The 14177-nt window shown below is 38.4% G+C and overlaps 1 protein-coding gene across 3 annotated transcripts in view; it reads left to right on the top strand.

The window, feature by feature from the left end:
- Nucleotides 1–14177, top strand: part of LOC136873781 (activating transcription factor 7-interacting protein 1) — a 457029-nt gene that overhangs the window by 263397 nt on the left and 179455 nt on the right. The gene's annotated exons all lie outside the window — the stretch shown is intronic.

The following is a 14177-nucleotide window of genomic DNA, read 5'->3' as shown; positions in this document are numbered from 1 at the left end:
CTACCGACATGAGCCTGATGTATTTGAGCACCTTCAAGTACCACCGGACTGAGCCAGGATCAAACCTGCCAAGTTGGGGTCAGATGGCCAGTGCCTCAGTGTTCTGAGCCACTCAGTCCGGCTCCATAACAATTATGGACATCACATTTACTCAATGTATGTGAAAAGTGACCTGTCAATTGCTTTAAAAAGGAAACGCAATCAGAGGTACACTTATTCATGACTAATCCAATAACCATTTTGGAGACTTTTAAAATTTGATACACCGGGCGAGTTGGCCGTGCGCGTAGAGGCGCGTGGCTGTGAGCTTGCATCCGGGAGATAGTAGGTTCGAATCCCACTATCGGCAGCCCTGAAGATGGTTTTCCGTGGTTTCCCATTTTCACACCAGGCAAATGCTGGGGCTGTACCTTAATTAAGGCCACGGCCGCTTCCTTCCAACTCCTAGGCCTTTCCCATCCCATCGTCGCCATAAGACCTATCTGTGTCGGTGCGACGTAAAGCCCCTAGCAAAAAAAAAAAAAATAATAAATAAATAAATAAATAAATAAAATTTGATACAAATTAATTTGTGACTCAAGGGGATAAATAAGCACAGTAGGAGAAATGTTTGTCTTTCAATGATGAATCGGTTTTTACCAAATATGACATTTCTCGTGCAGGTTTATTGAAATGCAGTTATATGAAAAAGTATTTCAATTTTTAAGCTATCCGATAGCTCATTTTTTAGGTATCTACTGTCCATGATCATGGACATTGTTACTTAATGTTTGTAATTGGACCATATCATAATATCATACCTTAGTTTTATTGTTGTATAAAAATAGTGTGCATAATCATGACATTATGCTTATGAGAATCATCAAAATTAAATACATTTCACTTGGAAATAACCTTGCAAGGTGGCATACAAGCATCATTTCTGATTGTTTGTCCAACCTTTGTCCCATTTCTCTACGGGGGCGGGTATGAGGCGAGATAAATCTGTCGTGGTGAGTTTTTATGACTGGGTGCCCTTCCCGACGCCAGCCTCATCAGAGGAGTTAATGAGATGAAATGAATGGCATGATATATGATAGTAGGAAGGGAGAGGGTGTAACCAATCACCGGCACATAGCCAACATCTCCATCAGACGGACGCATCACCATCAACAGCGTCATGTGCCCTCACTCCACATGAGCACTACAGAGACGTTTGGAATTGAATCCAGGCTTTTGGCACACACTCTAGTGATTATAACATTTTGATCGTGAATTTTTTTCGACCAACGGGACTCGTACTAGCTAACCTCGGTATCAGACCGTTATACTTCAACGCTTAACGATCATGGCCACCAGGCAGGCTATCGTTTTCAATAGAATTGAGCTTCCAAATTCCTCCAGACCTTTTGAGATGCACTTTTGTTTGCATATTTCGATTTGCAAGAGATATTTCTGAAATTGTCGCACATTAATTTGTGACTGAAAGAGTTGATACGCCCCTTTAACTACTATTTGCGTCTTTATAAGCTATAAAGTTCAGTTTTGTTCCATATTGAAGTGCAATTATAAGAATAAATTGACAAGAGGGTCCTTCTTTTCAGTACAATATATCAAGTAAATGATATTACATAAGTCTTGGGACTAGTTTCAGCCACTTAGTGGGCATCTTCAACCAAATTAAATTAAACAGATTATGTGATAACTAAAACATATGTATAACAAAGACAATATTGCAGGAATAATTGTAACATTAAATTACATATAATAACAAAATTTATGGTTATGATCTTCTTGTCATGATATGATGTCTTAATGTTCACTTAGGACCTCAGATAAAGAAGTAAATCTGGAAATGATAGCCAAAATTAGGAATGAATAAACATAAAGAAAAGGAATTAAAAAGGAGAATTTTTAATTTTTTTGTATGAGACTCGCCTCTGTCTGACTAGCTGGAGGAAGCAGGCAGGCCATGTAACAAATGAGTGGGTAGGGAACAAGCACTGACTATTTGTAGGAAGCAGGCAATGTAAACAAAGGAGTAGATAGAGAGAGGAGAGGGGTGTCTAAGGTGGGGCTGAAGGATAGGGAAAAAAGGACTGCTGTTGAAAGGGCAATTTAAGGAGATTGTAAAAGAAAGAATTCTTTTTATCTGAGACATGATTACTAAAGATAGGAATTAAGCATTCAAATAAATTGTTTGATTTCTCTGAAATTTCATTTAGACTGAAGTTAGGATTGAAAAACTATTCCAGATGGATAAAACAATTTTCCGTAATATTAAGCAGGGGGCCTTTTTGTGTAACTTTGAGAATTTTCATGTCTTGGTTGATATTAGTGAACGTATGGTGAGTATCACCCATGTACTGTCCCATGGCTGTAAATCTGTTATATTTCAGGGCGTTAACATGCTCTAAGTATCTTGTATGGAAGCTTCTACCTGTTTGACTGACATAAGATGCGTTACAATTATTACAATTGTGTCTATGAACCCCTGTTTTGGTGAACTTATTGCTATGATTAATAGAATTGGTATTGTGTAAAATATCTGTGATTCTGTTACAAGTTTTGAAGACTATTATGAGGTCTTGCTTTTTAAATATGTTTGTGATTTGGTAGACTTGTTCATTATTAAACGTAAAAGTAGATAAAAAATTGAGTTTTTTCTTTTGTTAAGGTGGTTGAAGGTTGATGTTCATGTTTATTAATGATTTTCTCTATAAAGGAACTGTTGTAGTGATTAAATTTATCTATACTGCGAATGGTGTTCAATTCGTTTTTAAGTTTTTTTTAGACAGTGGGATGCTGAAAGTGCGGTGTACCATACTATGGTATGCTGCACATTTATGGGCATGTTGGTGTATGGTATCTTGATGGATTGTGTTAGCAGTTTGTGTTGTTTTTCTAAAAATCTTACAGCTCAATGAACCAGGTTGTATGATGATTGTTAGATCTAAATAATTGAGTTTTTATTGTTCTCTGATTCTTCTGTAAACTTGATATGTGGGTCAATGTGATTAAGGTTGGATAGAGTGGCGATGGCGTCAGTTGCACTTTCGTTCATGATCACAAATGTGTTATCCACATATCTTGTCCAAAATATAATGTTACTAAAGATGTTGTTATTTTTAATTTTGGTGTGTTCTAAATGATCCAGATAGATTTCAGCTAGGATGCCTGATGCTGGCAATCCCATAGCTAACCCATTTTGCTGATAAATGGTATTGTCAAATGTGAAATAATTGTTATTCAAAACCATTTTTTAAATAGAGATGAAGTGTCGGTGCAACGAAAAGCAACTTGCAGGGGGGGAAAAAAGGAAGGAAAAAAAGAAAAAGAAAAGATGAAATGTTGAATTTCTAGTGGGCTCAGACCACTGTATTAATTTTAATTGTTGTGAATAATGGGACAAATTTTTGAAGGCATACCTGTACATGCTGGTCTGATATCTCTGTTACTACCAACTGTCCCTGTATGTAGAAGTACACTTCTTGCCCATAAGAAAGTGATTGTAACTTCAAGAGGTTAATCTCAGAACTCATTTAAAATAAAATTCTCACCGTTAGCAGATGTCCGCTACTTATGAAAATTTGCAAGCTAATTTCTGAGCTGGAAAGTCTCTCTGGATTTCCTTTGCCTTGAAGAAGAACAACACTTCAAGTATTGAAATGCTTTTAGAGACTGAAAAAATGCTGGGTGTTTTACTGTATCCCAATCTTCAACCCAGAATGGAACAGAATGGCTTCATTATTACATAGCAAACACTTACAACACTGTTATTGCTTGATATTGTGCACAAGGAAATAACTGACACCATATTTGTCTTTTGATTGAATGTATTTCACACAGTGCATCTCGTGTACTAACTTACCTACTGGGGGATGCAAACATGTGTTTAGCAATCACCAATATCCCTTACAGTGCTCACAGTAGGTGTCTCACCCACTAACCTCCCAAGATAAGGAAGAGAGTGATGACATTATTTTCCTTTACTCTTTCCGGCCAGAGCTTACTACAAGATGGCTTGGATCTTGAAAAGCACTACATGCACACAAGTTAACTGCATCATGTGGTAGGAGCTCCCATCTTGTCATTTTCACCTTAAACCTCGATACGCCCACTACCATTAAAAGTTGTCCATTTCATGACCGTATCGATGAATATAATCAAGAAGTTAAATAACCACCTCATCGATACTTTATTATTGCCTCAGGCAAAATTGAATATAAATTAGCACTTACAGGACATGTTTCGACCACTTAGTGGTCCTCTTCAGCTGTATAAAGAAAGAATTGAGAAGAAAAAACATCAGGACAATAAGCACAAATAATAAAAGTTCTTTGGAGACTCCTTTGTTAAAAAATGGAGGTCATCAGAACAGGACATCTTGCCTCTCGTTCTTGTTTGGAAAAGATGTTTATTCTGCGCTGTCTAGAGGGTTTGTCTTTGAGCGCGACCTGGTGAAGTAACGATGTGACACAGTCTGGCAGTTCATGCAAAGCTCTGCAGAGAAGGGAAGTAGAGTTTTGTCGTCATCTAAAATATCACGTGAAGGAGGAGGGAGATTGGGCTGTACTTCTGCGATGTCGTGTTTGATTATATCTCTTGTCCGTCTTGTCTGTTTTATGTCTATCCATTCCAAGTATTTACTAATGTTCTCGTATAAGATTTTTTTTTTTTTTTTTTTGCTCGCTGTTTTCGTTAAGATTCTCTTCACCGTTTTCTAATTTATCAAGAACGATGTGAATGTTTTCAAGGTTGTTCATTAATTTCTTTTATTTATCATACAGATAATTTGAAGGTCCTGTCTGATATTGGTGAAATTGTGGTTTGACTCTTTCATATGGGATCCCATGGCAGAGAATCTTTTGTATTTTTCAGCAGTGACGTGTTCTTTCTTTCTGTCTCTTTCTGTTAGCGGAATTTCAAAGGCTCTGTTGACGAAACTATAATAAGCAGATTTCTTTTGTGAGATGGGATGTAAAGAATCAATTTTGATTGTGGTCGGTGTTCCTTCGACATCAAGGACATGTACACGAACATCCCTATTAAAAACACCATTGAGATTATAAAGACGAATCTATTAGTTCACAAACGTATCAATATACCCGAAATAGAAAACTTCATAACTATCTTGGAATTCATTTTGAACCACAATTTCTTTTCTTTTAATAATAAAATATATCAGCAAGATGGACTACCAATGGGAGCGCCGGCTTCTGGATTTTTAGCTAACATATACCTCGACTATTTGGAACACACTCAGATAGTAGGCCACATTAAAGGACTTGATCTCTGGCTTCGATATGTTGATGATACCTATGCCATAATTAATAAGGAAATCAACAGTCGCAGTATTCTAGATACTTTGAATAATTTAGACCCGAATATAAAATTTACAGCTGAAGAAGAAGAGAAAGGCATACTCAATTTTCTAGATATCCAAACAATTCAGAAAGACAACCATTTCCAATTTAAAATATGCAGGAAACCCACTTGTACACCGACCACAATCAAAAGTGATTCTTTACATCCCATCTCACAAAAGAAATCTGCTTATTATAGTTTCGTCAACAGAGCCTTTGAAATTCCGCTAACAGAAAGAGACAGAAAGAAGGAACTATCTTTCATTAGTCAGCAAGCTCTATATAATGGTTTCAGTTTGAAATTCATCAATAAAATCATTACTAAATGCAAATACCAACAACAAATTAAACTTAAACAGCATTCAGAAAAAGAAAAAGGATATGTCAAATTCACCTTTAATAACCCGAAGATTTACGAAATCACCAACTTATTCAAGAAACACAACACCAAAGTAGCCTTCTCAACCAACAACAACACAAAACATAGGTTCTTCAGTCACAATAAAGCTAATAAACTTAAAGATGACGAATTTCAGGAATCTGGTATCTATAAGCTAACTTGTACTCGATGTAAAAAAACTTACGTGGGACAGTCTGGAAGGAACTTCTTAATTAGATATCAAGAACACGTCATTGCTGAAAAATACAAAAGATTCTCTGCCATGGGATCCCATATGAAAGAATCCAACCACAAATTCACCAATATCAGACAGGACCTTCAAATTACCTGTATGATAAATAAAGGAAATTAATGAACAACCTTGAAAACATTCACATCGTTCTTGATAAATTAGAAAACGGTGAAGAGAATCTTAACGAAAACAGCGAGCAAAAAAAAACAAAAACAAAACAAACATCTTATACGAGAACATTAGTAAATACTTGGAATGGGTAGACATAAAACAGACAAGACGGACAAGAGATATAATCAAACATGACATCGCAGAAGCACAGCCCAATCTCCCTCCTCCTTCACGTGATATTTTAGATGACGACAAAACTCTACTTCCCTTCTCTGCAGAGCTTTGCATGAACTGCCAGACTGTGTCACATCGTTACTTCACCAGGTCGCGCTCAAAGACAAACCCTCTAGACAGCGCAGAATAAACATCTTTTCCAAACAAGAACGAGAGGCAAGATGTCTTGTTCTGATGACCTCCATTTTTTAACAAAGGAGTCTCCAAAGAACTTTTATTATTTGTGCTTATTGTCCTGATGTTTTTTCTTCTCAATTATTTCTTTATACAGCTGAAGAGGACCACTAAGTGGTCGAAACATGTCCTGTAAGTGCTAATTTATATTCAATTTTGCCTGAGGCAATAATAAAAGTATCGATTAGGTGGTTATTTTACTAACTTCTTGACTCCCACTGCCAGGCAAATCAAAGTTTTCCATACTGGATAAGTGAGCTCTCCACTGGGAACAAATTCTGTGTTGGCTGTCAGGAAAGAATTATCTTGCTGACTTCTCCATCTTACAGCGCAGGTTCCTTCCTGCTCCCCTTTCAGAAGTTTGGTTTTTGAGGGGTGGCTCTTCCTTGACCTGAATCGTCCTGTGGCTGGGTGGTGACCTAATAGGGGGGATGACAAGGATCAATCTGCTTTTTCCGCTCTGTATCTGCTGCTACATCCTCCAGATGCGTGGTGGGGCTGTAGAAATAAGTGGATGTAACTCTGTACAGATGCTGGCTTTAGGCAACCAGTTATGATTCCACTCATGTTGTTTACAACAATGTCAACTTGCTTGCTGTGTACAGAAGCATTCCAGATTCGTGCTGGATTTTCTAAGACTGAGATGCACAGGGCCAGGGCTGAGAGCGTTAACATTTTTGGATTGGCACGCTAAGTCTTTGCTTGTCAGGTTGTAAATAATGATGTGGGCTCCGAGTTTCCCCTCTGGTGTTGATGCAGTGTTGTTTAAATGTTACAGTATAATCAAGGGTTGCTCCCAAGTACTTCGGGTTAAGCAGTGTTGCAGATATTCACCTCGCCTAGATATGTCCAGGTTTTTTTTTTTTTTTTTTTTTTTTTTTGGTGTTGCTTTATTGTTGGGGTGAAAAGCACGGACAACAGTCTTTCAGGTTGAGCCTGAGGTAATTGGCATCATATTAAATGCAAGAGTTTTTTCAGTGTAGCTAAGTGTTTCTCCTCTATCTTGCTGGAAGTTGAGCTGCCGCTCCTGTATCATTAGCATAGATAAAATGTATGCGCATTCAAGTAGATGTACAAAATTGGAGCCAGCACACTTGCTTGGGGTAATCCATTCTTCTGATTCTTCCCCATACTATACTTCCCAGAAACAGGCGAAGAACCTTCTACTATGGAGAAAGGAGCTAATCGTTTGTGTTATTGTATAGTCCTTGGTTAGTTGTAGCCTTCTTGGGGGTATCCTGTGATTCACGGTGTTTTATACGGCACTTACTTAGATTGATAAAGCTCACACTCGTGATCTTTCTGTGTTCAAACCCATCTTCAGTATGTTGGGTGAAATGAAGAATTTGCCTACATCATTACTTTTACAGGGAGGAAGCCTGCTTGTCCCAAAATTAACTGGTTATCCAGGAAAGTACTTATACTTGTTGAGAACCATATATGCTAGAATCTTGAATAAGTGGCAGAGCAGTGACACAGGACAAAAGTTCCGTGGGTCGTTTGGTTCCTTGCCTGGTTTTAACTGGCCCACCACTTGGGATATGCAGATTGGTGGTGTATGCATCATCAGGGTCTAAGTCCATTGTGGTGTCCTCACGAAACTACCTGATTTGTTCAACTCTCAGCTCATCGGTTCCTGCTTTCATAGAAGTTCTAAGATGAGATGGTTTCCTATAGGAAGTGATTTTCATTTTCCATGCATCGAATGAGGGGCTCCTTGGTATTGTGTCCCTTGGTCTTGACATTTAAGAGCAGCTGACTTTTCACATCGTTTTTCTTGTTAAAAAATTTTGCCTAATTTTGTCATTTTTTAAGTTATTTTGGTACTTTTTTAGCTACATTTATTTTATTTTGTTGAAAATTTTGCTAAATTTTATTTCCACTTTTCAGCAATAAAAGGTAAACCAATAACTTAGTTGATAGCATTGGCGTAGGGACGTGGCGGACCCATCGCCCAGTGGGAAACCACTGCAGTCAGCCACCCGAGTACCGGCGGGAAAACTGAAGCGCGAGGTTTGGAGGAAATGCCAGCCTGAGCTGAACATCAAGCTCTTATTTCATCTTCTGGTGCTAACAACCTCAGTCGTATAACTGGACAGTCCCGAGCTGTCCCAACAAACATTCCTTTTAGCTCATGGAATGGATCGCACTGTAGAATTGAGATTAACCCAGGGGGACAATCCCCCGTCAACCAAAGTTGACGCAAGCAGGCATTCGGATTCTGGGGTACCTGCCAGAATGTGCGAATGGGAAGAGTCGGAGCTCCCAGGAACCTCGAAAAGGATCAAAATGAAAAAGATTTTCAGGATGGGGACCATAAATGTACAGACAATGACAAAGACTGGTAAACTTAAACAGGTAATAGATGAGATGAGAGAAAGAAACATTGGGATACTAGCCATGCAAGAAACAAGATATAGTGATGAAGATACAGTGGAGTCAGAAGGCTTCATAGTGCTGAAAGGAAAACCAGGAATCAGAGTGGGAAAAGGAAGACACACACCTACATGCTTTGGTACAGGATTCATAATAGACAAGAGGTATGAGGATGGCATAATTGAAATGAAGAGTAGGTCTGAAAGGATATCCACGTTATCAATTCAAGCAGGGAACAAAAAATATACCATACTAAATGGACATGCGCCTACCAATGACAAGAACAGAAAAGACAAGAAAGCTGTAGACATTTTCTGGGGAGAACTGGATGATACACTGAAAAGCATACCACACAGACAAGTAAAGATACTTGTAGGTGATTATAATGCACAGGTAGGGAGGGAGAAGCAACATAAGGGGATAGTAGGCGAGTACCCAGCACACAAGAAGACGAACAAAAACGGAGAAAGGTTAATTGAACTATGTCGAGAACACAGTATGAGACTTATGACAACTCACTTCAGGGCCAAACCGAATAAGAAAAAGACATGGGCAAGCCCATGCACCCACATTGGGGAATTCCAGATTGACCATGTGGCAATCAATCGGACAAACACTAAAGAGATTATGAACACAAAAGTCAGAAAGAACTCAAGAATAGAATCAGATCACTATCTTACAGAAATCAAGTGCCTTTGGATTCCGCACAGGGGTAGACTGCCACAGATAAGTAGACCAACTGGAATCCTGAAGAACAGAGGATTAGATGGCACTTCACATGAACTCATAATGGAAATTCTATCAGACACAAAGACAAGGGTGAGATTCAGAGGAGTACTCTCTGAAGAATTTGATATCAACACTGGTGTCAAACAAGGAGATGGGTTATCACCAATGATGTTCAGCATAGCTCTGGATGAAGTCATCAGGCAGTGGAGAACAGTGAATGAGACAGTGGAAATACCAAGGATGCATGTTGGGGACAAAAAGGACAATAGGGCCCAAGTAGATTGTCTAGCCTTTGCGGACGACATAGCTATAGTAAGTGAAACAGAAGATGCAGACACAACTCAACAACTTAAGCAATATAGCTGGAAGGGTAGGACTGAGGATCGCCTACAAGACAAAGACATTGAATACCACTGAGGATTGGACAACCCCGGAAGGCACTGTGCAAAAGGTGGACAAATTCAAGTACCTAGGAGAATTTATAACAGGAAGGAATAGGAGCAATGAGGGAATAACAGAGGATAAAGAAGATGCGATCAGCCTTCTGTATGACCAGAGATATATACAATAAAAAGAATATATCTACAGTCGCAAAGATCAGACATTACAAGGCAATGGTGAGAAATGCTGTATTATATGCTGCTGAGACAATAGCACTAGGAAGAAATGGTGCGGAACAACTAGAGAAAGAGGAGAGAAAAATATTGAGGAAAATACTAGGCCCTAAGAGAGGAGGTGAGAGATGGATGAGGAGACCCAGGGAAGAACTATACCGGAACATGAGGACAATCTCTGAAGAAATCAGACTGAAAAGAGCAAGGTTTGCGGGACATGTAATCAGGATGAATATGGGTAGAATGACGAAAAGAGTATGGGAAACAACAGCGAGGACACGAGGAAAGACAGGAACCAAGTGGGTAGTTGAACTCCGAAAAGATTGGTCGGAATTGGGGATCAAGGTGGAAGAAAAGGAAAATTGGAGAAGCAAGTACATACCGACTAATATGCCAGAGATCAATGATGGGGATGGATACAGGAAAAGGATTGAGAGTCACCAGTGGAGTAGACAAGAGAAGAGGATACTGAATATCTCGGAAGAAGAGCGGGAGAGACGAAGAGAGAGGATGAAGAGGTTCTGGGAGAAGAAGAAGAAAATGCAATCCATGAAGAAGCTGTCCGTGGTCCTACAGAGGCCGTAACGCAAGAAGAAGAAGAAGTCGAAGTTGATAGCATATTTGCAGTATAACAACGTTATATTTTTGCATAAGTATATAAATATGAGTTATGCTTCTGCTTAAAACACATACAGTATTACACATTATATCAGATCATGGAAGTTTGAAAAAATTGTATCAGCTGTTACTCTAACTAGTAGGGCCTAGTCTAGCTATATAATTTACATATCAGTCTGAAAAAGACAGATACCATAAGTTCCATATTACTGGGAGTTAGAGCTGTTCTACTGTCAGACATTACATTACAATATGTTGAGAATGCCCTCTCACTATCAACATTCCTGACTGGGATCCATAAGGCCTTCACTGCAGCTTCCATAAAATGCTCACATTCTGGTTTCGGGGAAAGAAGAATGGCTATCACATCAATATCTCTACCTGCTCTACATGAACTAGTAACGAGATCCCTAAACTCTGTGCATGGTTCAAGGTATTCTGACATTGAAAGTTCTCATAGGATGGGAATTTGCTTTATTAGATGAGAGAGTTCATAGTTTTCTAAATCACTTCCATTATGCTTCTTGGATCAAAAAGTTTACCGAGAGAAGAAATGATAAACTTTCCTGTGTCAAACTGTATTAATTTCTTCAGCTTTTTCAGGCTTGCTGTATCTACAGTTTGAAGCAAAGATGTTAAATGAGTCTACATTTATTTTGGTAGTTTAGAAAGTTTATTTGAGGTTGTCTAAAAAAAATGTATCCTCTAGTAATTTAAAGCCCTTTTAAAAGGTCACTAAGCTTAGATTTAAGAACATGAATTAACGGCATGTTGGAACTCTCTACTGTGAGCAGCAAACTACAACATTTTGAGCAATACTCAACAAGAAAAATAGCTAGGTAATGAATTTTTGTTACTTCATTTGGGGTCAAGGCTTTAAAATAGTTCACAGGAACACTCTCGTCTTCAATAGTTTCAACAAAGTCTACTAGATAAAGAAGATATTCTCCAAGGACTCGACACTTGTAAAGCATGAGTTTCACCTGGTGATCACAGGAATAGGGAAGGGTTTAGCTTTAGTGGGTTCGTCTTCATATTTCTGTTTCAAGAACTGAATATATGCATGCTTTCTCTTTCGTATATTAAGGAAGATGTGTTTTGCCTGTACAACACATTGGCTGAAAGCACTAAGTTCCACGGCCCACACACTGCTCACCAAATTCAGTTTATGATCCCAGCACTGCAGTGTGCCCAACCCTAGAACCCTAATTGCGTTTATACACTTGCCCATGTAACGTGCTGAATCTGAAGTTATAGAAACTACGTTCTGGTACCGAATTTCAAGTTTGTGATTTACACTCATAATTGCTTATGAACATTCTGTAGCGTTAGCATTTGCAGTAACTTTCACTCCCCTGTATAAATAACTTCTGAACTGTACTACCGCCACCAGCACTTTTATCAGAACCATAAATACACATTGCCCTTTTTTTATCAGCCGTTTCATCACAAAGAATTGAAACTCATCTTTCACAGCTTCTTTTAATCTTTCCTCCTCCTCTTTGATGATTCGAGTTACAGAACCTTCCCTCAGTCTTCCAGCTGTGGGCAAGTCTCCAGCACCTTAAAAAAATCAATAGGCCTACTATTAGAGGGCTATTTAACATCATTTGAACGAATGAAATGATTTATAATTGTAAATGAGGGATCCAGCATGCATTATGTAGGCCTAAATGTCATTAAACGAGAAAACTAGCATAGCCGCACAAAGGTATTAGAAAAACATAACCTCACATCTCTTCCTCAGAAAAAAAGTATAGTATTACACAAACCTGGTATATATTTCTCCATTCACTCTCTCAGCTTCGGATGATCAACTTTTTCCAGTTGAATATTTGCCTCCATAAAAGCTCGAGTTGTAGATAAAATGAATGCGTCTTTATCGTATTTTGCTCGTTTTGCCACTGAACTAGTGTCTGAGACTAGCTTGTTTTCTGATGTCTGGCGTCATTTGTATGTGAAACTCTGTTATTAATATGTTTCAGGCACGTGTCCTTTCTCTGCCACTCAATTCGCACATTGCAGTATTTGCACATCAGTATCTTTCTAGTTTTGTCAAACATCTAAAATCTTTCCAATGCAAATTCTTTTTCTCGATCAAAAACTGTCACAACCATTTTAATAAACTGAGCACAAAATAGGAAATGAAACGCACCGATCAGCAGCGATTTTCAACAGGCAAGAGGAAGTACACAGACATGTTACACGTAATTATGAGTACTTAGTACAATAAATTTCTCGCTTCACAGGAAGCTAATTTAGCGATAGTCGACATACTATCTTTCGGTATATATCGAAAGGGTATAAAGTTGATTGTGGCATCGATTACCGGATTTTATTGCCACAACTTGCCTTCAATCTCCATCGTAAACTTCAGATGATGCAATTACAAATAATTTCCTTAATAATTTTGCGATTTTGCTTAAATGTAAATAGTTTAGCATTTTTGAGCCAAATTTGTAAAATTTCGCACAAGTTTTGCAATTTCGCGCTTTGCAAAAAACGGGTTTGTCTACTGATAAGGTATATCAGGAGGTTCCCTGCACGTCTTCTGTTCATCTTCATATCTAAATTCTCCAACAAGTCATTCCTTTTTTACTTTCAGGTGCTGCTGGTGGTGAGCATTAGGTCTTCGTGAACTTGAGTTGTGTCTTCAGCAAATGTAGAAATCCTTTTCAAAGAAATTCTGTTATCGATTATGGAGTAGTTAAGTATCTACGGATAGGCCAGCAATATAATGGATTCTGCAGGCCCTAGGTATTGACTTCCTCGAGACTTCTTTGACTAGATCAGTGAAGGAATTGTTTTCCTGAGACAGGACAGGTGTATGTATCACCTCATTGTCTAGCCGTTCAATGAAGTTTTTCCAATCAGCTTTCGTGAAATTGAATCATCTCTAGAAAGGCTCTTGCCATGGCTTTAGAATGGCTCTGAAGATGAAGACGGCAGGTCTGTGTTGTGTTCATGGAATTGGTTCAGTCATCAACTTTTGGATGCTGCTATTAGACTTCAACTATTGAATAGATTTATGGTTCTTTTAAATTTTCTACTTTCTTACTTTTTGACTTCTTTGTTTCACTTTTGTATAAATCGGGTGCTATACAGTAGGTCTGTGTAGTTGCTGTTCCAATCAGAATTTACTGTAAAGGTCTTGCCTTTGTTGTCTCCTGTTGTTACAGTTTATCACATTGTGGAAATTCAGGTGTTAACCTTTTGAACTTTGTTATTCCTACCTGATTTTTCCCACTCAACTCCTATTTAATTTCTGCTGCATGGGCGGCAGTAGGAAGTGAGAACATAAAACAGTTCCGACATAAGAACTACAGTAGAAGTCCGCTATAGCG

This window comes from Anabrus simplex, chromosome 5 (genome assembly GCF_040414725.1).
Source record: "Anabrus simplex isolate iqAnaSimp1 chromosome 5, ASM4041472v1, whole genome shotgun sequence".
NCBI classification, from domain to species: Eukaryota; Metazoa; Arthropoda; class Insecta; order Orthoptera; family Tettigoniidae; genus Anabrus; species Anabrus simplex.
Note: the sequence above shows the minus strand (reverse complement) of the source record. Positions and strands in the feature narration are given on the sequence as shown.